Source organism: Pteropus vampyrus, unplaced genomic scaffold, assembly GCF_000151845.1.
Source record: "Pteropus vampyrus isolate Shadow unplaced genomic scaffold, Pvam_2.0 Scaffold657, whole genome shotgun sequence".
Taxonomy (NCBI): domain Eukaryota; kingdom Metazoa; phylum Chordata; class Mammalia; order Chiroptera; family Pteropodidae; genus Pteropus; species Pteropus vampyrus.
Window position 1 is genome coordinate 216,910 of NW_011889438.1, and position 27,722 is coordinate 244,631.

Consider the following 27,722-nt stretch of genomic DNA (forward strand, 5'->3'; position numbering starts at 1 on the left):
CTTAAAACATTAACAATATTGTCTTTGATTTATTTTTTAATTAAGTTTATTGGGGCAACATTAGTTAATATAATTATATCTGTTTCAAGTGTACAATTCAATAATACATCAAAAACTTAAAGCAACAAATGAACAAGACAAACAAACAGAGACTCATGGACACAGACAATAGTTTAGTGGTTAGTAATATTTTCTTGGTATCATTTGTTATCTACTTTGTATACAAATTTCCTTAATTTTCCCATAAATGTATTTTTAATTGGAATTTAACTTGAAATGATTGTGGATTCATGTGCAATTGTAATAAATAATACAGAAATCCTGTATACCCTTTACCCAGTGTCTTAGTCTGTTCAAGCTGCTGTAACAGAATACCTTAGACTGGGTGACTCAAACAACAGAAATTTATTTCTCACAGTTCTGGCAGCTGGGAAGTCTAAGATTAAAGTGTGAGCAGATCCAGTGTCTGGGAAGGGCCTGCTTCCCGGGTTTCAGATAGCCATCTTCTTGTTGTAGCCTCACAAGGAGAAGAGGAGAGAGCACGAACAAACTCTTGTGTCTCTCCTTTTAAGGGGACAAATCCCATTCATGAGGGCTCCACCCGCATCACCTAATTACCTTCAAAAGGCCACATCTCCTAATACCATTACCTTGGGAGTTAGGAGTTCAACCTATGAAATTTGGGGGACATAGACATTAAATTCATAGCACCCACTTTCTCCTAATTCTAACATCTTACAAAACTGTGATATATCACATCCAGGATATCGACTTTGATACAGTACACTCATTCTGATTTTCCCAGTTTTACTTGTATTGATTTGTGTGTTTGTGTATGTAGTTCTATAATTTTATCACATTTATAGGTTTGTACATCTACCACTATAGTGTTAGTGAAGGTACAGAACAGTTCGATCACAGGAAACCTTGGCGTTGCACTTTTATAACCACATTCCTCTTCCCCTTTTCTCTAACCCCTGGCAACTACTAATCTTGTCTCCATTTCTAAAATTTTGTTATTTCAAAAATGTATTAGGAGGTGGGGGTCTCCTGAAGATAAGAGAGAGGTGGGTGTCAGGAGAAAAAAATAACAGCCAAAATATTTCTGCATAAGATCAAACCTATATACCTAAAGATCTAAGAATCAACAAGTCCCAAGGACAAGAAACCTGAGAAAACTACACTAAGGCACATCATAATCAAATTGCTAAAAACCAGTGAGAAAAGGAAATCTTAAAAACAAGCCAGAGGGAAAAAACACATATAAGTGCATAGAATAAAGGTAAGGATGAAAGCAGTTTTCTTGTCTGTAACAAGCCAGGAAACAGTGGAACAAGATCTTTATTGAAATTAACAACAACAACAAATCATCAACCTAGAATTCTTTACTGCAAAATTATTTTTTAAAAATAAAGATATTTTCAGATATAAAAAAGCTTAAAGAATTTGTTACCAGCTGACCTGCACTATGAGAAATGTTAAAGGATGTCCTTCAAGTGGAAGATAAATGATACCAGATGGAAACCTAGATCTACATAAAGGATTGAAGAGCACCAGAAATGGTAACTACATGGATAAATATATTTTTCCTTATTATTTGAATCTCTTTAAAAGAAAATCAACTATTTTAAATTAAAATAACAATGAATAATTTTTTGTTTATAATATATGTAAAGTATATGATAACAATAGCACAAAGCTTGCAAAGGGACATGGAAATATGCTTTTATAAGGTTCTTAAATTATATATGAAGTGATATAATATATCACTTGATGGTAGACTGTGACAAGTCAATGATATGAATACTATAAACCCTAATACAACTACTAAAATAAAACAAGAAAGTGTTAAAGCTCTTAAGCCCAACAAAGAATATTAAATGAAATTATAAAAAGTACTTAATTCAAAATAAGACAGAAATAAAAGGAAAAGAGAACAGAGAACAGATAGAACAAATAGAAAACAAATAGCTATATGGTAGACTTAAACACAATCATATCTATAATCATATTCGATGTAAAAGGCCTAAATACTGCAAATAAAGGTAGAGATTTTCTAACTAGATAAAAAGGCAAGGTGCAACTGTATGTTGCCTGCAGGAAATCCACTTTAAATATAAAGACAAAAATATGTTAAAAAGTAAAAGGATGGAAAAACATGCACCATGCTAATGCTAATCCAAAGAATCCAAACTAATCCTAAATGTTTATGCAAGTAAGTAAGTTTCAAAATACATGAAACAAAAATTGATAGAATTGCCAGAAGAATTAGGGCAATTAATATTTATAATCAGAGATTTCAATAATAATCTCAATTTCTATACTGAAAGATCTTTACTGAAATTAACAACACTACCAATGTAACAATGGTACTTGTTTCAGTACCATTTACGGTTGCATTAAAATACTGAATACTTAGGGGAAAATCTAACAAAGACGTATGAAACCTGAGTACCAAAAACCAGAGAACTTTGCTGGGAGAAAAAGAATCTAAAGAATTTTAAAGATCTAAATAAATGCACCAATACATGCTGTGCTCATGGATCAGCAAACACAATACTGTATTGTTAAGATGTCAGTTCTTCCCCAATTGACCTAGATATTCAACACAATCCCAATTATAATCTCACCAGGCTTTTTTTTTTTGTAGAAATTAACTAAGCTAATTCTAAAATCTATATGGAAATTCAAAAGACCCACAATAGCCCACACGACTCTGAGTAAGAGGAACAAAATTGGCTGACTTAACACTACCTGACTTCAAGACTTATTATAAAGCTACAGTAATCAAGACAGACAAGTAGAGGGTGAATAAATAGCCCCACATATATGTGTAAATTTTTGACAAAGATGCAAAAGTACATTGTTGTACTTTTTGTTCATTTTGTACTATTTTTGTAGAAAAAGTAAATTCTTTCCAAAAATTGGATGTCATGTGCAAAAAAGTACACATGAACTTGGATCTATACTCTATGCCACATATGAAAATTAACTCAAAATGGATCGTAGACCTAAATATAAAACCTAAAATTACAAACTCTACTAAGAAAACATAAGGGAAATCATTTGTGATCTTGAGTCAAGCAAAGATTTATTAGATATGACACCAAAAAAAGTATGGTCCATAAAAGAACAAATTGATAGATTCTGCTTCATCAAAATTAACAACTTTTGTTCAGAAAATAAGTCACAGGGAGAAACTATTTGCATATTGCATTTATGATAAAGGACTTAATGTATGAAAAACTCAGTAAATAAGAAAATTAAGAACCTAATTTTATTTTGTTTAATTAAATTTGTTGAGGTGGCATTGGTTAATAAAATTATATAGGTTTCAAGTATATAGTTCGATAATACATCATCTGTATATTGCATTGTGTGTTCACCACCAAAGTCAAGTCTCCTTCCATCACCATATATTTGACCCTTTTACCTTGATCTACCTCTCCCTTCTCCCTCTGGTAACTACTAAACTGTTGTCTGTGTCTATGAGTTTTTGTTTGTTTCTCTTGTTCATTTGTTGCTTTCAGTTTTATATCCCATATGTGAGTGAAATCATACGGTTTTTGAATTTTTCTGTCTGACTTATTTTGCTTAGCATGATTATCACGAGGTCCATCCATGTCGCAAATGAGAGTATTTCATCTTTTCTTATGGCTGAGAATATATATATACCACAGCTACTTTATCCAATCATCTATCGCAGGACACTTCGATTGTTTCCATGTTTTGGCCAATGAATAATGCTGCAATGAACATCAGGATGCATGTATCTTTACGGATAAATGTTTTTAAGTTTTTTGGGTAGATACCCAGAAAAGAGATTGCTGGGTTATATGGTAATTCTGTTCTTCATTTTTTGATAAACCTCCGTACTATTTTCCATAGTGGCTGTACTAATTTTCATACCCACCAGCAGTGTATGAGGGTTCCTTTTAGCCCACAACCTCTCCAACACTTGTTATTACTTGTCTTCTAGATAATAGCCATTCTAACAGGTGCGAGATGATGTCTCACTGTGGTTTTGATTTGCATTTCCCTAATAATTAGTGAAGTTAAGCATTTTTTCATATGTCTATTGGCCATTTGTATGTCTTCTTGGGAGAAGGGTTTGTTCAGGTCCTCTGCTCATATTTTAAATTCGATTGTTTTTTGTTGTTTAGTTGTAAGAGTTCTTTTGGATATTAGCCTCTCATTGGAGGCACCGTTTACAAATGGAAGAACCCAATTTTAAAATATATGTATAGACACTTTACCAAAGAATATCTATAGATAGCAAATAAGTACAATAAAAGATTATCAACATCATTAATCATTAGGAAAAGTTTAAAAAACACACGAAGATACCACCTCATACCTATTCGAATATGTAGAATTAAAAAAATAAACAACCATACGAAGTGTTGGCAAAGTTTCAGAGTAACTGGAAAACTTATAAATTGTATGTGAGAATATAAAATATACAACCACTTTTGGCAGTTCCTTAAGATGTTAAATATATACCTACCATATTACCCAGACATTACACTCTCAGGTATATTGCTAAGAGACATGATAGTATATGTCCTCACAGACTTGTATATGAATATTCTTAGCAGCTTTATTTGGAATAGCCCCAAACTGGAAACGACCCAAATGGAATACTACTCAGCAATAAAAAGGAATGAATTCTTGATATACAGAACAACATGACTCAATCTCAAAATAATTATGCTGACTGAAAAAAAGCTAAACCAAAAAAGTACATACTTTATGATACCATTTATTGAAAATTTTCTTTTTTCTTTTTTAATTACTATAGCTTTTTTAAAATTAAGTTTATTGGGAGTGACCATGTCACCTTGAATAGGATTGTGTTGTTATAAGTCTCAGTGTCATTCGAGGATGTGACTGTGGACTTCAGCAGAGAGGAGGGGCAGTACTTGTACCCTGCTCAGAGACGCCTAAACCAGGATATGACACTAGAGAACTACATTCACTTGCTCTCAGTCAGTAAACACAGCTGCCTTACGTATCTCCTAGGGGCCTCAGTGAGGCTATTTCCATTTGCAGCTCCTGAGTGCTCTGGGACATCTCAAATATGAGAAGGTGTTGTCTCTGATTTCTTGAGACTCTTCAGTACTTTTTCACCTCTGTGATTATTATGCTATTCTCAGTGAAATGTGATTACCTTTCTTTTTTTATTAACTTTTTTATTTTCAATTACAGCTGACATACAATATTATATTAGTTTCAAGAATACAATATAATGATTAGACATTTACATAGTGATTACATTTACATGCGAAGTGATCACCCAGATAAATCTAGCACGCATCTGACACTATACATAGTTATTACAATATTATTGACTGTATTCTTTATGTTATACTTTACATCCTCCTGACTATTTTCTAACTACCAATTTGTACTTCTTAATCTATTCTCTTTTTTTACACATCACCCAAACCCCTCTCCCATCTGGCAACCATCAAAATATTCCCTGTATTTATGAGTTTGTTTCTGTTTTGTTTGTTCATTTATTTTGTTCTTTAGATTCCATAGGTAAGTGAAGTCATATGACATTTGTCTTTCTCTGTCTGACTTACTTCACTCAGCACAATACCCTCTAGGTCCATCCATGTTGTTGCAGATGGCAAGATTTAATTCTTTTCTATGGCTGAGTACTATTCCATTGTACATATGTACAACTCTTTATCCATTCATGCATTAATGGGCACCAGGTTGCTTCCATATCTTCGCTACTGTAAATAATGCTCCAATGAACAGATAGATACACATGTCCCTTAGAAGTAGTGTTTTGGGTTTCTTCAGATAAATACCCAGAAGTGGGATAACTGGATTCTTCTTTGTCTCTTGTGAAAGACTTTGTTTTAAAGTCTATTTTGTCTGACATAAGTATTGCTACCTTATCTTTCTTTTTTATTTGTTTGTTTCCATGTTCATGAAATATCTTCCTCCACCCCTTGTTTTCATTCTATCTATATCTTTCAATCTGAAGTGGGTCTTTCAGGCAGCATATGTAAAGGTCTTGTTTTCTTATGAATTTATCCACCCTATCTTTTGATTGGAGCATTTAATCCATTTACATCTAAAGTAATTGTTGACAGATATATAGTTATTGCTATTTTATTATTCATATTTTTATTTTTTTCTTCTACCTCTCCCTTCCCCCTTCTCCTTTCTCCCTCTCATCCTTCTCCTCTTTCTTCTCCATTTAACATTTCTTGCAATACTGCTTTGGTGATGATGAACTCTTTTAGCTTTTTCTTGTCTGGGAAGCTCTTTGTCTGTCCTTCAATTTTAAATGATAGCTTTTCTGGATAGAGTAACCTTGATTGTAAGTCCTGGCTTTGCAGTCCCTTCTGGCCTGCAAGCTTTCTGTTGAGAAATCAGCTGACAATATTATGGGAGCTCCCTTGTAGGCAACTAATGCCTTTTTCATGCTGCTTTTAAGATTTTCTCTTTGACATTTTCATTAAGATGTGTTTTGGTGTGGGCTTCTTTCAGTTCATCTTTTTGGGGACTCTCTAAGCTTCCTGAGCTCATATGTCTATTTCCTTCACCAGGTTAAGGATGTTTTCAGTCATTATTTCTTGAAATAGGTTTTCAATGCCTTGCTCTCTCTCTCTTCTCGTTCTGGTACCCCTATGATGCAAATGTTCGCATGCTCGATGTTGTCCCAGAGGCCCCTAAACTATCATCAATTTTTTTTATTCTTTTTTGTTATTGCCGTTCCGATTGGGTGTCCTCTGTTACCCCATCCTCTAAATCGCTGATTTAATCTTGTTTCTTCAATCTCTTGATTCTCTCGAATCTACTCTTCATCTCAGATATTGTATTCTTCATTTCTGACTGGTTCCCTTTTATGTTTTACATCTCCATTTATATGTTCTCTATCTCTTTGTGAAAGTTTTCACTGAGTTTATCTACTCTTCCCTTAAGTTCATTGAGTATCCTTATAACAAGCGTTTTGAACTCTACATCTGGTATATTGCTTGTCTCCATTTTGTTTGATTCTTTTTCTGGAGCTTTGTTCTGTTCTTTCATTTGGGACATGTTTCTTTGTCTCTGCATTTGGGCTCCCTACTTGTGTTTGTTTCTATGAATTAGGTAGGGCTCCTAAGTCTCCCAGTCTTAATAGAGTGGCTTTATGTAGTAGGTGTCCTGTGGGGCCCAATGGCACAGTCTCCCTGGTCACCTGAGCAAGGTGCTCAATGTGTGTTCCTTGTGTGGGTTATATGTGCCCTCTTGTTGTTGTGGTTGAGCCTTGATTACTGTTTGCATGTTGATGGGAGGGATTGACACTCTGGCCGATTGGTTGTGAGGACTGGCTAGTGAGGGGCTTAGCCTATGGAGCAGGATTCACTTTAGCAGGGCTCTGATGCCTGCCCAGTCTGCCCTTCAGTTGTGTCTTCCTCAGAGGCAGCCCTGAGTGATGTTCCAGCTCCAGCACTGGTTGAAGCAGGCTACTTGGCGTGCTGGATCAAGGGCTTTCTGGGAGAGACCCAGTTGCAGGCCAAGTTCAGCCACAGCCTATGCACTTCTGGTGCCACCTAGTCAGAGTCATCAAGCAATCCACTTGTGCTGGGCTTATAGGTGCCTCAAGAGGCCAAGCCAGGAACTGAGGCCAGCTGCCACTAGTGTGGGGCTTGGGGCTGCTCAGCAAGAGGTACAGGGCACACCAAGGCCAGATGCTACTTTTTTGGATTTAGTGAGCCTTTGAGAGATTTTAGGAAAGTCCACAGCATGAACCAAGACAGGCCATTTGTATGGAATAAACACTGTGGGCAGCTTGGGTGGGCCTACAAGTTGGGAGAGGTAGAGTCTCAGGGAATCACCTGGGTGGAGAGACCTGAGTTATCCAGGTTGATAGAGACTCAGATATGGTGGCTAACTGCAACCACATGCTGGGAGCGGGGAGGGCTCAAGCAAGGAACAATGGATACTGCCAGGACTTCTGTCCAGGAGAAAGCTACACCTCCAGCCCTCGCCCTGAAGCTTGACAACTCAGTGTCTTCTCATATGTCCCTGGCACTCCTTAAGCAGCTGCTCTATTGCTAGACCTCAGAATGAGTTCATCAGTGAGTAAGTCCAGGTACAGGCCCTTTAAGAGGAACATTTGAAACTCCTGCAGCCTTTTGTCTCACTTAGCCACAATCTCTGGTGTTTTTTCACAGCCAGAGTTTGTGGGTACTTCTCATCCTGATACTAGAACCCTGGGACCCCTCACTTCTCAGTGGGGCTGGGACCCCTCACTTCTCAGTGGAGGACGGGGCTCTGCAGCCAAAATAACCATCCCGATTCTTCACTGCCACATGGAGTTGTATGACCAGGCCATTTCGTGTCTTTGCTCCTCTTATGAGATTCGAGGTGACCTCTTATATATGTCCCCAGTTGTAGGACTCCTGTTCAGCCAGTCCTCAGGTGACTCCCAGTGATGGTTGCTCTGTAGTTTCCTTATAATTTTGGTATGGTCTATGAACTGCTTCAGTGTGTACTTTCTCTAGAAGACCTAATAACCAAAAACATGTTTTACTCCTTAATACTAATATTTACAACACTAGTATTGAAAAGAATATCCATGTACATAGGGCTTGCTCTGTCCCTCGGGGGCTAAGAATTTACTTTCTCTAGGAAATCTCTCCTACCTTCACTGGCAGGACCTTCAGTGGGTCCCTAATTCTCTCTGGGCTTTTCACACAAAGCCCTGATCTCTTACGATTTCTTCTTCCAGAATGAGAGTGTCCTGAGGGTAGGGAGAGGGCGTTAATCATTATGCCTAGCACAAAACCATTTTTGTGCATTATTCCATTTAAATTTTCAACCTCCCCTTGAATTAAGTACTATTATCATCGCCATTGTGCAGACATGGAAACTGAGGATCAAAGAGGTAAGCAACCTGATCCAAGTCACAAGATCCACGGGTAACAGAACGGGAATTCAACCCCAAGTTGAACTGAGTCTTAAGTCCGTGCTTTTAATTACTCTTCTCTATTGCCCCAAATATTTGTCAGTTGGTTTAATGAATGGATGAATGCATGCATGAATTTTGTAAGTACAAATGTCCTTTGACATAATCTACATAATCTCCTACAATAACTTATAATTTCCTGTAGCCGCTATGAAAAAGTTACTGGAATGTTTGCAGCATAAAAAACAGAAATTTGTTCCCTCAGAACTAAAGAGGCCAGAAGTCTGAAAATCATTTTTTTCCAGGCTGAAATCAAGCTGTCAGCAAGGCTGCCCTTCTTCCAGATTTTCTAGAACAGAATCTGCTCCTTGCATGTTCCAGGTTTTGAGATGGCCAATATTCCTTGACTTGTGGTTGCATCCTTCAAATTTCTGCCTCCACGGTCCCATTGTCACCTTCTCTTCTTTCTCTGTCAAATCTCCCTCTGCCTCCCTCTGTTGAGTACAGTTGTGATACACACATAAGGCACAACCACATAATCCATAGTAGTCTCCAAATCTCAAGACCTTTAATTCAATCACATCTGCAAAGTCCTTCTGTTGTTGCTGTAAGTAATGCTTATTGGTTCTACAAGTGAGGATGTGGTGATCTTTTGGGAGGCCATTATTCAGTATAGCACAATCTGTCCTCTGGTCCCCAAAGATACACATTCAAACCACATGCAGAATACAAGCATTTTATCTCTAAATTTCCAAATTTTTGAATTGATTGCAGTACCATCTTAAGTATAAAATCTAATAAAAATATCAGCTCGAAAGTACCAAATCTTATCATCCAAAACAAGTGTATGTGGAATTCAGGAAATGATCCATCCTGTCCAACTTCCATTTTGGATTTGGAAATTAAAAAACAAGTAAATTGTTCCCAAAATACAGTGGTGAGGATAATAAGGATAATAGGTATAGACATTCCTATTTCAAAAAGAAAAAGAAAGCAGTCAGTAGTCCCAAGCTTTGTTGAAATGGAGCAGGGCAAATTCCATTAGGTTTCAAGGACTGGGAATAATCCTCTGTGGCTGGAGGCTCTGCCCTATGGGGCTAAATCTCTGTTCTCAGAGTCATTCTTTGTCTTGAAGGTTGGCGCATGTTTGCAGTTGACTAGTTTTATCACCCTTTTTCATGCCTTAGCACTTTGGGAGTCTGACAGCACTTCTCCATTCTGTCTTGCTTCTGTCTATTTCAGTTTAATCTGGCAATGTTTCAGATGATGCAGAATTCTCAAAAACCTTGTGGGGTGCTGGGTGTCCGAGATTGAGGCATAGGAGAACGCTGAACTCGCCCACTCTAGCAAAAACCCGAATATACATAGCCATTTAGAAAAATTCGTCATGAGTGACAACTGAATGCCAATTGAACAGCTTGTGCGAATCAAGTGAGAGACTGCAGAGAGATGTTTCAGGAACCCCAAGAGCTCTGTGGGATCTGAGAGAACTCTCCAGGATCAGAATTGCAAGTGAGCACCATGGATAGAATTCCCCCCTCACTTGGGTAGTACAAGGTTGAGCCATAGCCAGGTACTCTGGTTAACCTGCAAGGCTGCTGCACTGCTTCCAGGCCACCCTGCTGGAGCCCATTCTGGTGAGAACAACAGATTGTCAGATCAGGTGCATATATGGTCCTCCACTCAGAGCCTGCTCCAGACATAGACAACTGGAACAACAGGGTACCACCATGGGTGCCCACACTGCGTAGCCAGAGCCATAGCTCCATTCAGAAGGACCAAAAGGTACACTAGCTGTTCTGCCTATACCACAGTCTGTCCACAGACAATCAGTCTCTCTATCTCTTAGGGAATCCTGGTCCAGAGAAACATCGTGAGTCTTCCTTGAACCTTTTCTGTAGGACTCAGAATGTGGAATCACCTGGTAGATACACACTGTGGCCATGAAGAAGGGCTTTCCAAGCTGCAGGTTGTGACTCACAACAGGTATCAAGAGCACTACAAGGACCATGAACAGAATTTCATGATTTTAATGAATTAGAATGGAATAACAGCACATCACAAAACAGAATGTAAAACATTGGAGTGTGTCAGATGTATAAAGTCTCAGTATTGTTTTGTGAAACATTTATTTTAAAGTCATTTGCAAAATGTGTTCTCTACTGTGGGTCTTGGTGAATAAAACTTAGATGTCTTTCCTTGTGATGCATGTACTGTTCTCTTTCACATGTTTCTACATCTTCCCAGTTCTCTACTAGGAACAGGGAATAGCTTTAGAACCAGTTTAAAAAGTATTTCAAGAGAAACAAAACAGGGAGATGACATCAAAACAGTCATTTTGGACCCTCATCAGAAGAGCACATGCATCTGCATCAGGCCCCAGGATTTGTGTGGGGAGAAGGCTCAGATGTAATTGGTGCCAAGTACAGGCTGATTTCTGATGTTGAGCAAAACCATCATCTCCATGTGTGTCAAAATTTGGATCTGTCACATGGAGGAGGAGGAAGAAGGAAGCTCCATCTGCCCATGGAACCTAAAGAGAACATTCCCTGTCTGACCTACAGTGTTTTCAACCTGCCCTTCCCTGCACCTGTCTCCTGTGCTGGGGATCCAGTCAGTCGCTGGGTCCCAATTTCCCAGGAAGAAAGGAAAATCAAATCCTTCAGGATCCCATTTGGGTAGCCTCTCCAGTATTTGCATGAAGAGCAATGTATGCAATGTCTATTAGCAGAACATTAAATTTGAGGAATGCATAACTATATTGGGGTAAAATAGAATTTGATTCCCCCGAGACATAGGTAGATTAGCGTTTCCAAGGACCAGGTAGCAATTTACCACTCCCTGCAGCACCATGTATGGTGTACTACCAGTTCTGGGAGACTTATACCCCTGGATATTCAGACCCTTGACTCCCTCCTTTCTTGTGCTCTCATCCTTCAGTGGCTGTGACAGGGCACACTAGGCCCTGGGTCTCCCTTGCCTCTATGTCGGCCCTTCTTCCACCCACCTTGTACATCTGCGTCCTCCCCTGCCCTCACTACCACCAGGACCTTGCCTCTCTCTATCTGCATGCTCCCTGCTGTAGGGGTTCCCTGAGATTTAGGACAGAACCCAAAGCATCTTTGTCTCCTCCAACAGGCTCTCGAATTGATCATCCAAGCCCTTGACCCTGACAATCTAACAGAGAGCAAAGTCAAGGCATCCAACTGCCTGCAGAATCCTGCCCATGGATTGTAGTATAGAGTCCCATCAAATAAAACTGGAAACATCCCCCACAAGAATGTCAAGTCCACATGTGCAGGGCATTTGTCTGTCTTATTCCCTGATGACTTTTCAGCCCCAGAAGCAGCACTCATTACACAGTGCACACCCATTAGGCATTTGTTCAATGCATGAGCCCTATGATGCAGCAATTCCACTCTAGGAATATATGCTAATGTAACACTCACACATGTGCACAGGTTTGTGTGCACAAGAACGAGAGGAGCAAACAACTTGGAAATACTTGAAAGTGTTTATTAACTGTCAGTGACTGATACAGGGTATGAATAATGGAGGTCTGCAGCTTGGAGCACCTGCTGAGTAGGAAAGAGAATGAGGGGGGACATCCCCAAGACAAGCTGTTAGTGGGGGAATGCAGGTGACACATGCCTATAGTAGTGCCTTGTGTGTGTAAATACAGAGAAAATCATCTGTCTCAAACCCACAGAACTGCCCTGAGAAGTCAAATCTGGAGAGGGGAGGGCTGTGCTCTTTTGTGCAGAGATACCTGACAGCGCTTGTTTCCTGAGGTAAGTGAATAGACACAAGACAGAAATATGTATTACTCATCAATGATACTCTAACATCTAAAAGAATACTTGGCACATAGTAAGAACCATCATGCTTAACTTTTCACTGTTGTGAATTTATTTCACTTGCTGTACACCTGATGGCCAGGAATTCACAGCCTGGCCCATGTCCATGAAAGGCCATCAAGTTCTGCTCCTTATCATGGGCACTTGTGACATTTCAGAGGTAGAGGCAAGGAGAGAGAAGGAAAATAAGTGGCAGTGACCTCTGAATGCCTGATTCAATAATACTCAAGCCCTCAGGCTTCCCTGCAGGGCCCCGAGCACTTTGATTCCATCCTACCTCATGATCTGCACACACTTCCCACTGCTCCTAAAGTGAACCTTCTACTCATGCCACAGAGACTCCTTCACCTGTGTTATGAGTTCCTGGGCTAGAGGCAGGTGTTGCCTATGCATTGGCAGCTGACTGGGGGTTTGGGAGCCCAGGGCATCTTTGTTGGGGAAGATTTCTAGATACACAGAGCAGGGAGTAGTAATAGTGTGGAAAGGTTCATCATTTAGCCTCGATTCTGCATCTCAGCCTCCACTCAGGCTGAGAACGTGGGAAGTTTCAATGCAGCAAACTGGTGATCCCTTAATTGACATCACAGTGGGGGAGAGGAGAGGTAGATGGGGTAAAAGGGGGCAAATATGTGGTGACAGAAAGAAATCTAACTATGGGCAGTGCACACACAATGCAACATATATATGCCTTACTGTTAAATTGTATACCTGAAACTTACTGGATGTCATTAACCAATGTCATCATAAATAAATAAATAATAAATAATAATGAATAAGTTTTAAAAATGGCATAGATGATAGAGGCTCTGTTCATCCCTCTGGCGATCAAATCAAAGTTGTAATGGAAACAAGGAGCAGCAGCAAGGAAAAATCGCCTGGGATCTTGATGAACAAGCCATACAACTAGGGAGAAATCCAAGAAATCACCTTGCAGTGGCATAAGGTAGGATGGGGCGAGGACACGGGGCTGCCCGGTCTTGAGCGGCTGAGTGAGACAGAGGCTGCGGCGGCAGCAGCGGCAGAAGCCTCTTAAAGAGGCCGCGTCCACGACCGTATTTTTGCAGTGACAGACCTGCTCTCTCTGAGCACCAGTGTCAATTCAGCTGCACGCAGAGGGGCATCAGGGACTTACAGTGAGACATGGTCGGATTGAGGGCCAAGGCAAGACTTGCTCTGTACAGAAGTGCCAGTGGTATCCATGGTTCCTTGTTGAACCCTCCCCTCTCCCAGTGCACAAACACAGTGTTGCCATAGCTGTGATGTCATCAAACTGGATAACAGAGGTCACTCCTCCCAGAGGATTTCCTGAAACCCTACCTTTCCCATCTCATGGCCCCACCCAAGCCACATCCAGGTATATCCTCAGCAAGTCAGGTGCTCCTTGCTGAGCAGCGCCTAGACTCACACTGGAGGCAGCTGGCCTCAGTTTCTGGTGTGGCCTTCTGAGGCAACTATAAGCACAGCATCTGTGGATTGCTTGTTGAATCTTAAAAGGTAGCCCTGGAGGGGTAGAGGTTTGGGCTAAGTTTGGCCTGTGCCACTGGACACCTACTTCACAATCCGCACTAATAAAACCAGGAGACATAGGAGCTTTGCTTAGTACATAGAAACAGACACAGACACAGAAAGGCAGCCAAAATGGGAAGACAAAGAAGCAGAAACCGTATGAGAGAACAGAACAGAGATCCAAATATAATGGAGTCAAGTAATCTAACAGATGCAGAGTTGAAAACTGGTTATAAAAATGCTCAATGAACTTTTGGGAAGTGTAGATAAATTCAGTGAGAACTTCAACAAAGAGATAAAAAACATAAAAATGGAAATGGAAATTATAAAAAGAACCACTCTGAAACGAAGAACACATCTGAGATGAGAATTCTATTAAATGGAATAAACAGAGGAATAAACAAAGTTGATAAAGAAAAGGATCAAATGCCCTATCTAAAGGACAGGAAAGCCAAGGACTTGCAATCAGAATGGCAAGAGATAAGATGCCAAGACTATAAAAATAATTTAAGGAGCATATGGGACATATTAAGGGTCCAAATGTCTGCCTGATTGGCGTAAGTGAAGAAAACCAAGATGTTGAACAGCTGTTTGAAAAAATAATGATGGAAAACTTCCCTAACCTGGTGAAGGAAATGGACATAAGACCCCAGGAAGCTCAGAGAATTCCAAAAATCAAGGATCTAAATAGGCCCACACCAAGACACATCATAATTAAAATGCCAAAGGTTAAATGCAAAGAATATTAAAAGCAGCAAGAGAAAAACAGATAATTACCTATAAGGGAACACCCATAATACTGGCAGCTGATTTCTCAAAAGAAACTATGCAGGACAGAAGGGCTTGGCAAAAAATATTCAACAGGATAAAGACCCAGGATCTACAACCAAGGATACTTTATCCAGCAAAGCTATCACTTAGAGTTAGATAAAGAGCTTCCCAGACAAAAATAAGCTAAAGTAATTTATCACCACTAAGCCAGTATTACAGGAAATGTTGGAGGGACTTCTTTAAGAAGAAAAAACATGTATCAAAAACAGGAATAAAGAATGATAATCAAAAAAGACTCACAAATATAGTGGACAATTTGGTGACAGACAGAGGAGAGGGGGCTTGAGGGGCTGGGAGAATGGGGTGAAGGGTTAAAGAAGTACAAATTAGCAGTTGATAGTTGGTCACGGGGATGGGGAGCACAGCATAGGGAATGCAGTTATCATTAATATGATGGCTAGGTAGAGGGCCAGGGGAGGGAGGAAACAACTGGGGAATTTGTTTTTATGAACTATATAGATGTCTAACCAATGTACTGAATGCCTGAAACTAATTTAAATAAATTAATTTAAAAAATAATAATAAATAATTAATAAAGTGAGATCACAGGGAGCCTCTCAGTGAAAGGGCATTTAAGGGTTGCTGCAACCAAGATTTTTGCTTTATCCCAGGGGTGGCAAGAAAAGGTGTCCCTTAAGAAGAGGTTATTATTTCTGGTTGAGGAAATCTAGGGTGTCTGCCTAATTTGGGGGGTTTCTCAAACTGAGAGGAGTTTTGTTTGCCCCAAGAAGAGCAATTGGAGAGTCTCACGGAATGTGGCCAATTTTACCTTTATCTCTCCCTGGCGGGGATCACACTGAGAGGCTTTAAGTAATTTCTCAGTCCTAAAGATCTTCAGGAAGTCGGGAGACACAGCAAAGATCCAACGATGTGAGCTATCTGCAGAGGCTCCCCACTATTTTACCTGCCCCACTTTTTCTATCCAGGATGGCCCAGAAAGAGAGCTACTGCAATAGTGAAGCGGTGTGAAAGGATCACTTTTTGATGAGATGAAATCCCATAATTCAACTGCAAAAGACCTTCAAACAATCAGAAGATTTAATGAACTCGATCTGGCCAATTGGATGTCAGGAAGTGGGCAGAGCAAGTGCGGTGGAGTTGGGTCTATTATCCAGGCTCCAGGGACAAGAATGTCTTCTCAATATGGGTGGAGATGATGATTTTCCTGCTTGAAGCAAGGTTTCCCTCTTGCAGAATTATCCACTCCAATTTCCATAGACCCATCAGGGCATATGCTCAGATGTTCCCTTTTCCACCAGCCTCCTATTTCCTACCCTTTGCTATGCATTTGTTGTGTAGTTTTTTTTAAAAAAAATTGAATATCTGAAGCAGGCCACCATCTCAAATCTGTTCCATCAATCTCCAGCTTTCTCAGATATGAGATCTTTCCTAGGACTTCCTATGACCTTTCCAGTAAGTTAAAAATTACAAACTCTGTTTTTTCTTGTATTAAGTTTATTGGGATAACATTGGTTAATACGATTATATAATTTTCAGGTGTACATTATAATTTGACATCTGTATATTCTATTGTGTGTTTACCACCCAAAGTCCAGTTTCCTTTAGCTACCATATATTTGATCCCCTTTACCCACTTTACCCTACCCCTACCCCCCTATATTTGACCCCTTTTACCCCGTCTACCTCTCCCCTCCTCCCCCACTCTCTACCCTCTGGTAACCACTATAGTCCATGATCATGAGTCTCTGTTTGTCCTGTTCATTTGTTGCTTTTAGGTTTATAGCCATGCCACCCTGAACATGCCCGATCTCGTCTGATGTTGCAAGCTAAGCAGGGTCAGGCCTGGTTAGTACTTGGATGGGAGACCACCTAAGAATACAAGGTACTGTAGGCATTAAAAAAAAATAAAAACAAAAAATATCTGTTTTTAAAAATTGTTTTTTGGTATGTGCTTTTTTGTACAACACCCAATAACCAGAAATATGTTATACCCTTTAATACTAATATTTACAGCACTACTATTAAAAAGAGTGTCTATGTAATAAGGGCTTGTTGTGTTCCTCAGGGCCTCAGAAGTTACTTTCTCGAGGAAGTTTCTTTTATGTCTACTACCAGTACCCCCAGTGGGTTCTCAGTGCCTTCTGGGCTTTTCTCGCACAGCCCTGATTTCTCAAAATTGCTCATATCAGAATGACAGAGCTCTTTTAGGACAGGAACAGGGCAATGACCTTGTGCCCAGCACAATACTCTTTTATAGGCATTGTACCATTTAACTTACACAATCTCCCCTTGAGGTAAATACTGTTTTCATCACCATTGTGCACATGTGAAGACTGAGGCTCAGAGAGGTAAGCAACCTGATCCGGGTCACAAATCCACAGAGCTGGAATTCACCCCTGAGTTGAATTGAGTCCAAAATCTGTGCTTTTAATTACTTTTCTATAATTGCCTCAAATATTTGTCAGTTGGTTTAATGAATGGATGAATGAATGCATGCATCTTTTAACTAAAAAAATCTTTAACATAATCTATATAATCTTCTATAATCACCCATAATTTCCAGTGGCTGCTGTAACAAATTACCAAAATTTTTGTGGCATCAAACTAAAGAAATTTATACTCTCACATCTCTGGAGTCCAGAAGTCTGAACTTCATTTTGCTGGACTGAAATCAAGGTGTCAGCAGGGCTATACTTTTTCCAGACTCTAGGAGAGAATCTACTCCTTGCCTCTTCCAGCTTCTGGTGGCTGTCATAATTCTTCGGATTGTTGTTGCATCATTCTCATCTCTGCCTCCAAGGTCCCACTGCCTTCTTCTCTTCTGTCTTGGTCAAATTTCCCTCTGTCTTCCTCTGTTAAGTACACTTGTGATACATTAGGCCCAATGAGATAATCCAAGGTAGTTCCCCTATTTCAAGATATTTAAATGAATAATGAATCACATCTGTATTATTATTATTATTATTATTATTATTATCATCATTGTAAAGTAATCCTCATAGAAAATGAGTAAGCATATGGCTATCTTTTGGGAGGCCATTATTCAGTCTAGTACAGTCTGCTTTCTGGTACCTAAAGGTTCTTGTCCATCTCACATGCAAACTACATGCACTTTATCCCCAAATCCCAAATTTATGAATCAATTAAAGAATCAACTTAAGCCTAAAAGCTCATCCAAATATCATCAGCTCAAAAGTACCAACTCTCATCATCTAAAAGAGATATTGGTGAACTCAGGTTTTGATCCATCTTGGGCAAAATTCCTCTTTGCACATGGACACTAGAAATCAATGTATATGTTCCCATAATACATTGGGACGGGCATAGGTAATGGTATAGACATTCTCATTTCAAAAGGAGACAATGAAAGAAAGGAAGGAGTGTCTGGTCTCGAGCATTGTTAAAATCTCTTAGGGCAAATTCCATTAAGTTTCAAGGCCTGAGAATAATCCCCTGTGGCTGGAGGCTCTGCTCTATGGGCCTACAACTCTGCCCTCAGAGTTATTTTTCCTTTCTCTTGAAGGGTGTCACGTGTTTGCCATTGAGGGGTTTTATTAGCCTTTTCTATGTACTAGCATTTTGAGGGTTCTGACAGCTTTCCTACATTTTGTCCTGCCTTTGGTTCTTTCAGTTTAATCTGACAATGTTTCTAATGATATAACATTCTGAAAAACCTTCTGGGGAAGCTGGGAGTCCAGCATGGTGGCATAGGAGAATGTTGACCTAGTTGCTTCCCATGAAAAAAAAAAACAACAAACACGACATATCTCCATTTTGAGTAATTCTTCCTGAAAGACAACTTTGTGCCAATTTAACAGCTTCTGTAAAACGAACAAGTGAGAAACTGCATAGAGAAGGTTGGGTAACCTCAAGAGCTGTCTTGGATCTGAGGAAACTCTCGGGGCTTGGAGGCGCCAGTGAGTACTACTGGTGGTATTCCTCCTTCACTTGTTAGTGGGGGAGGGAGCTGTAGCCATGTGTTCTGGCTGACCTACAGGACTGCACGAGGGAGCTGTATCCATGTGCTTTGGCTGATCTGCAGGGCTACAGCAGTGCTTCCAGGACAAGCTGCTAGAGGCCTTTTTGGTGGGAATAACAGGTTGCCAAAGCCAGGCCATGCCCAGGACCCCCACCCAGAGCTTGTTCCAGACAGAGAGAACTGAAACAACAGGGTGCCACCATAGTTACCCACAATGGGCACCCAGACCCAGAAATCCCTCCAGAGCAACCAATAGAGCTGTGATGTGTGTACACTGACTGTCCAGGTTGGATCCCACTTTGTCCATAGACTATCAGTATCTCTGTCACCATTTCCCAGGGTTGCTGGCCCAGAAAGCCATCATGAGGCTTCTTTGAACCTTCTTGGCAGGACTCAAATCAGGAGGTCACTTGGTGGACACACACCATGAAGAAGGGCTTTTCAAAGTGCAGGTCGTGACTCATTAATAGGTACCAAGAATGTTTCATAGACCTTGAACAGAATTTTATGTTTTTAATGTATTAGCATGAAATAACATAGCACATCACAAATAGAATTTAAAATATCAGAGTGTATCACATGCATAAAGGGTTCAGTACTCTTTTGTGGAACATTTGAGAGTCATTGCAAAATGTGTTCTCGATTGTGGGTATTGGTGTATAAAGCTCAGGAATCTTTTTTTGTGATGCATATACTGTTCTCTCACATGTTCCTGCATTTTTCCATTTCCCTAGGAGCAGGGATTAGCTTAGAACCAGTTTTAAAAATTATTAAAAGAGAAACAAAACAGAGACAGGAATGTTAAAATAGTCCTTTTGAACCCTCATCAGAAGAGCATATACATCCGTATGGGGCCTCAGGCTTGTTATGGGAAGAAAGCTGTCCAGGAGAGTACTTTGGGCCATTTGCAGGCTGATTTCTAGGGTTGGAGAAAAACCATAGTCCTCTTGAATGTCAACATTTGGATATGTCACATGGAGGAAGAGGAGGAAGGAAGCTCTATCTGCCCATGGAACCTAAGGGAAAACGTTCCCTGTTGTGACCTAGAGTGTTTTCAAGCAGCCCTTCTCTGCACCTGTCTCCCATGCTGGGGATCCAGTTGGTGTGTCCCATCTCTTGCCAGAGGGAAAGGAACATCAAATCTTTCAGGATCTCTTTTGGGTATTCTCTTCTGTATTTGCATGGAGAGTAATGTACACAATGTCTATTCGCAGAGTATTACATATGAGAATGCAGAACGATATTGGGGTAAGAGAGAATTTATTTCTCCTGAGACAGAGGTGGAGCAGCATCCTTGCTGACCTGGTCAGCACTCCCTTCTCATTACAGTTCCATTCAGGGTATGCTCCCAGTTCTGTGAGACTTGTGCCATTAGAGGAGCTGAACTGTCACACCATTTGACCTGGTGCCCTCTCTTTTCAATGGCTGTGATAACCCACACTTGCCTCTATGCTGACCTCTCTTCCATCCACCCTGTGCATCTGTGTCCTCCCCTGCTGTCACTAACACCAGGACATTTCCTTTCCCTTCCTGCCATTTGGGGCTTCCCAGTCTTGGAAAAATGACTCCACATTCTCTACCCTGAGATATGTGGTAGAACGCAAAGCTCATTCCAGTTTTTGCACAAATACCTGTCCTCCTCAATGTGTCTGAATAAACCATGAGTCACAAACCCAGTCCTTCCCGCATATGCCAGTTGTAGGAACTCTGAAAAGAATTTTGACATCTGTTTGTGTCTTCGTCTCTCATCTATAATGTCTCTATATATTTCTATGTAACATCATATTATAAAAATAACAATATCCATGCTCAGAGGTCAGTTGTGAAGAGAACCCATATGAGATATTTATCATCAGCCCAGGAACTTTGCAAACACAAGATGAATATTAACTACACTTTCTAGGGTTATTAGGGAAGGTGGGCTGAGAGAAAAAAAAATTCCCAGTAAACCAGACTTCCCCCTTTTGTGAAGAATTTGGTCCTGGCCTGGAATGCAGACTCCTGGCCTGGGAATGCACTCCCACACAGAGGTGTGATCTCAAGTGACACGACATTATTATTCTCAGAGGAGCAGGTAAACTGGGGTTGCCCTCAGTATGCAGCCCCTGGGAGCTGGCTGTGCAGGGATGCTAATCCCTGTGAGGAAGACTGTGCCTCAGGAGACATGCTGACAGAAGGTTTATGGACTTGGCCGTGTGTGTCTACACCTGGGCCATTCCTCCTCCCCCACACGTCTGTCATGGTCCACAGCAATCCTCAGGTCAGAGGTTACAGAGGCTTTTCTCAGTCTCCCAGAACAAGGTCCTCTTGGTCTGTGTCCCCAATCCACAAGGGCCTTAGCAGACCTAGGTCCAGTGGCCCTAGGGCTGCTGTGTGAACAGTGATCCTGTGATTCTGCAGCTATCTTAGTGTGTGGGTGGGAGGAAGCAGACCCAGAAGCAGGTCTAGCAACCTGGGCACCAGCCTAGAGTCACCAGTCAGAGCTGAAAGAGAGACTTGAATCCCACCCTTCTCCTCCAGGAGCCAATCACCTGCTGGTTTACAGTTCTTCCCCACCTTTGAACCAAATCTGTGTGCACCAGGGGAAAGTCCACAGGTAGGCTGAAGGCAGAAGTAGGGGAGACAGCAGCCTCATCAAGGGTATGGACATCTTGCAAGTTTGGATGGAAGTCAGGTGATGGACAATGGATGGTTCCAACAATGCAATCTTGCCTCCACTTGAGGTTGGTGTTTGATGTTCCATGCATGTCACCTTGGTGACCTGGTTGGCAGCTTCAATGTCCTCCAACACCCACAATGTTTTGTTTAAATAGACTCCTCACTGCCTTTCCCCAGAGCTGACTGTTCCATGTCTGTGGCCAGCAAAGGTACATCTGGCAGAGGACTGTCCCATTCTTAACTCTCATCTCCACCCTTGCCCCGAGCCCTTTGTCATGAGACCATGGATAGACAGTTCACTACCTTTGTCAAGTAGACATTTACATCTGTTGCTACCCTGCATCAAGGCTAAGTAGATACTTCCAATCCTGTCCACGAGGTACCCCACATGGCCTGCTCTCCTCCTATTTTTCCATGATCCCCAGTTGAACGCTTTATCTCTGTCTCCTCTCCACACTGAATATGTGGTCCACATAGGCATGTCTTATCCATGATGTCTCTCCAGGACTAGGAACAGCCTTAGAACACAGTATACACCTACTAGGTGTTTTTTGAATGAATGAGCCCTTTGATACAGCAATTCCACTTCTAGGAATGTGTGCCAAGAAAACACTCGCACATGTGCACAGGGTTGTGTGCACAAGACTGATGGAGCCAACAATTGAGAAAAACTTTTGTTTATTAACTGTCAGTGAAATGCAGTATATGAATAATGGGGGTTTGCAGCATGGAGCACCTGCTGAACAGAGAATGGAATAAGGGGGAAATCCTCAGGACATGCTGTTACTGGGGAATAATAAGTGGGACAAGCTCATAGTGGTAGCCTGTGTGTTTTTTCAAAAATGTAGAGAAAAATGTTTGACTCAAACCCCCAGAACTGCCCTCAGGAGTAACATCTGAGGAGGGGAGAGTAGTTCTCCTCTGTGCAGAGATAACTTACAACACTTGTTTCCTGAGGTTAAGTGCATGGACGGACACACGGACAAATATTATGCCTTCATTATATGTGTTAATAAAGTGCTAGCATCTAGTGGAATGTTAGGCACCTAGTAAGAACCATTGTGCTTTTACAACTTTTCACTGTTGTAAACTCTTTCACTTGCTGTCTACCTTATGGCCAAGATTTCACGGCCGGGCCCATGTCCATGAAAGGCCACTAGGTTCTGCTTTTTATCATGGGCACTTGTCATATCCCTGAGGTAAAGGCAAGGAGAGAGAAGGAAAATAAATGGCAGTGAGCTCTCATAGCCGGATCCATCAATACCCAGGCCCTCTTGCTGACTTGCAGGGCCCTGATTCTGCTCTACCTCATGATCTGGATGCACTTCCCACTGTTTCTCAAGGCAAAACTTCTGCTCATGTCAGAGAGACTCCCTCACCTGTCCTTTGAGTTCCTAGGCTAGTGGAAAGTGTAGCCTATACAATGGGAGCTGACCAGGTTTTGGGAGCCAAGGGCATCCTTGGTAGTGAAGATCCCTAGATATACAGAGGAGGAAGTAGAAAGAGTCTGGAAAGCCTCATCATTTAGTCTCCATGTGGCACCCCAGGATCTCTGAGAAAGGAATGGCTTGGAGAAACAGTGAAAATTGGATACTGGTACCATTAAGAACAGTGTGTTTTGCATGGATGTGGCTTGGACTGAAGTGTCACAGAGTTATTCATCTTCCTCGGGGTCACTGATCTCTTCATACACAACTTTGTTCTTTCTTTCCCGCAGCCTGTGGGCCCAGACATTACTCTTCACTGCCCTGGGTCCTGTGGTGGAAAAGATTTGGTCAATGGGGGATGGGTGGGTTGCGGAGTGTTGGGTTCTTTTTAACAGATGAGCTGCCTCTTTTATGCCAAGTGCCCTTGGGCCTTCCACATATTCCTGCTTAGAGAGGCTGAAATATGACTCGCACAAGTACACTCCAAATGCCACTTAAGAGTTTTAGTTCTGTCTCCTACCACTGTCAGGATTAGATTCCACACTTCTTTACTTACCAGAACATTCATTAAAACATTCTTTCAGCATATATTTTTAAGGCCATATTGTGTGTCAGACATTGAGCTGAGGGCTGTGGATACAACTCTGAGTACGGTATTTTCCCAGGTTATTATGGATGGAATTACTTGAGCACTTTTCATGCCGTTAACCTTCTGCATTTCATTTAGCACCTTCAAAGAATTTGTGAACTATGATTCTTTATTTCCATTTTATGGACTAGGAATCTGGAGCTCAGAGAATTCAGAAGGCTTGCCCATGAATATATGGCTTTTATATCAATGACAACTTAATCTGTGACTCTGGAAGTCATGTATTAATGGCTCAGCTGAAGCTGAGCAACATCCTCAGTCCAGCCTGGACCCAGTCATGTCCAGGATCTATCCCCCACTCTAGGAGGGCCAGAAGAGTTGTTCCCAAATGGTTTCCTCTTACCTGCTGACTTCTCCATCTGCTGACTAGAAGCATTTGCTTTTCCTGGGGGACACAGCTGTTTCTGAGCTGGCTCTGGGCCAGGTGTTTCTAGTAGTGGTTTCAAATCATCTTCTTCACTTGCTAGCTTCTTAGGCATCTCCTTTTCATGTAAAAGTCACATAGAAACAGTATCAATGCCATTGCTCTACTGCTTTAGGGCTTACAAAGTGTCTTCACTTGCAGTACATTAATCAATATTTTCCACAACTCTGGGAGATCACTACATGACTCATACATGAATTGTGAAGAACCTGGGATGTCAGAAGAAAATGGTATGGCCTAAGTGAAGGGTGTTTGCAAGACCAGAATGCTTGTCTTCACACTTTCTGGTTCGACACTCTCATACACAGCAGAAGCCTCCATGTAAGTGAGAGTGTGGTACATGGAAGATTTGGAAAAGAATATAATTCTAGAGAGAGAGGGTCAAGATGGTAACTAGGTAAAAGCAGGGTTCACTTCCTCTAGGACCAAATTAAAATTATAGCCATATTATAAAATAAAGTGGAGATCGCCAACAAGGTAAAGAAACAACCATCCAAATGGGAAATATATTTTCAAGCAACGCCTCCTATATGGGCCTAATATCCAAAATATACAAAGAACTCATATGACTCAATAACGACAACAAAAAAACGATCCAATCAAAAAATGGGCAGAGGACCTGAGCAGACTCTTCTCCCTAGAGGACATACAAATGTAAAGATACTAAACATCACTAGCTATTAGGGAAATGCAAATCAAAACCACAATGAGATACCATGTAACACCTGTTAGAACAGCTATAATCAACAGGACAAGTAATAACAGATGTTGGAGGGGATGCAGAGCAGAAGGAACCCTCATACAATGCTGGTGGGACTGCAAATTGGTACAGCCACTTTGGAAAACAGTATGGAGGTTCCTCAGGAAACTAAGAATTGATCTACCACATGATCCGGCAATCACTCTCCTGGGTATTTACTCCAAAGACTTGAAAACTCTTATCCAAAAAGATATTTGCACACCGATGTTCATAGCAGCATTATTCACAGTGGCCAGGATGTGGAAGCAACCAAAGTGTCCTACGATAGATGACTGGCTAAAGGAAGCTGTGGTACATATATGCAATGGAATATTACTTAGCCATAAGAAGAGATGAAATACTGCCTTGTGCAACAACATGGATGGATCTCGAGATAATCGTGTTAAGCGAAATAAGCCAGACAGAAAAAGCTGAAAATCACATGATATCACTTGTATGTGGGATATAAACCTAAAAGCAACAAATGAGCAGGAAAAACAAACAGAGACTCATGGACATGAACTAGGGGGTAGGGGGTGGGAAGGAGGGGGTAGGTAGATGGTTAAAGGGAGTCAAATATATGGGTGTTGGGGGAGGGTGAAGTGGGTAAGCGGGATCAAATATATGATAGCTAAAGGAAAGTGGACTCTGGGTGGTAAACACACAATAGAATACACAGATGTCAAATTGTAATGTACACCTGAAAATTATATAATCATATTAACCAATGTTACCCCAATAAACTTAATAAAAAAATGGAGAATCACATGAAGTCCAGTTGATCATAACACATATATCTGATAATATAAAGAAGGAACTACATCGAAGCCAATAGGAGGGGCAAAGTCAGAATTCAGGCTGGACCCGCACCCATGGGTGATGGCGGAGCACCGGGAGTGAGGCCATGGCTGCAGTGGGCCCCCTCGAAGGAGAGAGGGGTCCTAACCCCATTTGGGGGCTCCCCAGCCCAGGATAAAGAAGTCCCCAAAAATTCTGACTGTAAAAATCAGAGGGGATTCTGTCCAGCCAAGTGAAATGGAAGGATACTGAAATCCCAGACGTCCCTTTAAAGGGCTCATACAGACTCCCACCTATAGACACACACACCCTGGGTGCCAGCAGAGGGACAGAGGCTCTAGCAGGAGTCATACAGGGAAAGACTGCATTGAGTGGCACGGGAACGAGGGCTGGACAGGCAGCCACCATTGTGCCTTAGTTGGGGCTCACCTAGGGGCAGTCTACAGATGAGCAGTTTGACTGTACTGAACTGTCTACCTGCACAGGCAATTCTGAAGCTGCACTGGCCTGGGAAGATCAGCCCATCCTACCCAACCCACAGATTGCCCGGGGTGGCTTGTGGCTGGGCAGCTGTCCCTGCCCTGCCCCTCTCCAGAGCCTGACATTCAGCGCAGGCAGCAGACCTCAGCCAGTGCTTTGAGCACATTTCAGGGACAGTTTTGGGCAGACCACTACTCTCAAGATGAGCTTGGGAGGGTCACGGGGATCCATGGGCCAGTCCCAGACAGTAGCTGGTCTCGTTGTGATCTGTGACTTTTTTTCGAACACGCGGGCGGACACGGAAGTTGCAGCAAGACTGAGGCTGTATTGGCCTGATGACCCTTGTCTCCCTGAGACTCTACCCCACCCAACCCACAAATTACCTATTGCAGCACATTGGCAGGCAACCATCCCTGCCCTGCCCTTTTCCACACCCACACACTGCGCACAGGCAAAAGACTTTGGCCAGCACAGTGCATGCATTTCGGGGAAATCAGTTGTGGGCAGACCACTGTTGCCTGCAAGAGCTGCAATATTGCTTGGGAAAATAACAGGGGTCTGTGAGACCGCCCCAGATGGCAGCTAGTCTCACTGTGACCTGTGAGTACTGCAAGAACATGCGGGCACAGAAGTTTCAACAAAACTGAGGCTGTATTGGCCTGATGGCCCTTGTCTCCCTGAGATCGTGCCCCACCCAATCCACAAAGTGCCTGTGGCCTATTGACAGGCAGCTGCCCCTGCCCTGCCCCTAGACAGGGTTACACATTTGGCTCAAGCAACAGAGCTCAGTACTGCAGTGCTCAAATTTCAGGGAAAACGGTGGTGGGAAGATCACTGCTGCAAGCACAAGATACAATATTGCTTGAGCAGACCGCAGAGGTTTGTGGGCCTATCCCAGATGACAGTAGGTCTCACAGTGATCTGTGACTTTTGTGGGACCCTGTGGAACCAGATCTGGCAGCAAATCTGGTGCTGTATAGGCCCGATGGCCCCTTGTCTCACTGAGACGTCACCCCATCAAACCCACAAGTTACCTGTGGCAAGCCTGTTCCCAGGCAACTCAGTCTCATTCTTTTCTTTCCTTGGGACATGAATTCAACAGCAAACAACAGCACTGTGTGGCCCACGCAAAGCCTGTGCATCTGAGAGAAACTTTCAGTGTTGGGCCACAAACCCATGCCCACGAGCTTCAGTAATTCTTGAACAGACCTTGGGTGTTCATAGGCTCGAGGTGGGCAGCGGCTGGCCTTGCTGTGATCTGAGACTTAGAGGGTGCCACAGAGACAGTGTTGGCATATAAAATGATGCTGCAGTGGCAAGGGGAAATCTGCTCAATATATCAAGGTGACTCCCAGGGTCCCTGCACCACCTAATCCGTGAATCACCCAGAGGCTCTTCCAGTTGCAGAGTCTTAAGGGCAAATGACAGGCATCCTCATGCCTGGAGGTGCACTGGTACTTCTGCTGAACTGCCTTAGGTCAGGGATGGGGTATAACAGG

General features: G+C 41.8%; 1 pseudogene; it reads left to right on the top strand.

Annotated features, from left to right (window-relative positions):
* Positions 1 to 16,844: 16,844 nt before the first annotated feature.
* LOC111733843 lies at positions 16,845 to 16,963 on the top strand (annotated as a pseudogene).
* The last annotated feature ends 10,759 nt before the right edge of the window (positions 16,964 to 27,722 follow it).